Here is a 1,015-nt window from a genome sequence, read left to right on the forward strand (position 1 = left end):
TATTTTGAACAGCATTGATAATTGTATTGTAAATAATTATTATAATTGTAATGTCGAATTGTATAAAGGAATAATACAAAGAAAAAAGTTATTGTAATTTCATTAGCGAAATACAATAAAATAATTAGACATAAAAATAAAAAAATTAATTAAAGGTGTACCTGCAAAAACGGGCTGCTAAATTTATTAGCAGCTCGTTTGTTTTATGGCTGAGTATACTTACAAAGAAAAGAGGACCGCTGATAAAATTGGTGGGGGTGGTGGAGGGCCTCTATATCTCGTTTTTGCTAAATTATACCTTAAATTGACAATATATGTTTAGAAGAGATTGAATTTATTAAAAACCTCGATATAATTACTAGTAATTATAGAGTGCACTTTGTTGCATAGTAATTATGTCTGGTAAAAACGGGCTGAAAATTGGCATAAAAAAACATAACTTCGTAATTTTATAACATAAAATTCATTAAATTAACTTGTTTGAATTTTCAATTTCGTTTATTAAAATTCAACAACTTTTATTTACGTATGTACGAGATGCGAAATTGATAGTCGGCACGCTTTTGTCCTGAAGATTTAGTACAGAGATGAACCACATCTACTTTCGACGATACGATTTTATCGATAGTGTTGGAAAGTGTATATATTATAGTCACGTAGTTCTCAAATTGAAAATGCATTTACTGGCGGTAGTGTATGGGCGATTTCAACCAGGAAAAAACCTGGCATAGCCTCTCTCAACTTTCTCTCTGTAGCGGTTAATTAATGCAGTTATAAAAATGTCACATAAAAAGGTAACCGGCATATTGAATGTCTATTTTAGATGTGTGTATTGTGTATGTGTCAGTTCAGCTGTAGACAGCTGAACTGATACATACACAATAATGAAGGGAATTATATGATAGTTCTCCAAAGACATATGCTGGATTCACACTGCATCCGATTTGCGTCGTACGACGCTCTGCAACCAATCAGAAAACAGGATTCCGATGGATTTTGCTTCGTATCATCGGAA

This window comes from Trachymyrmex cornetzi, unplaced genomic scaffold (assembly GCF_001594075.2).
Source record: "Trachymyrmex cornetzi isolate Tcor2-1 unplaced genomic scaffold, Tcor1.1 scaffold1391, whole genome shotgun sequence".
NCBI lineage: Eukaryota > Metazoa > Arthropoda > Insecta > Hymenoptera > Formicidae > Trachymyrmex > Trachymyrmex cornetzi.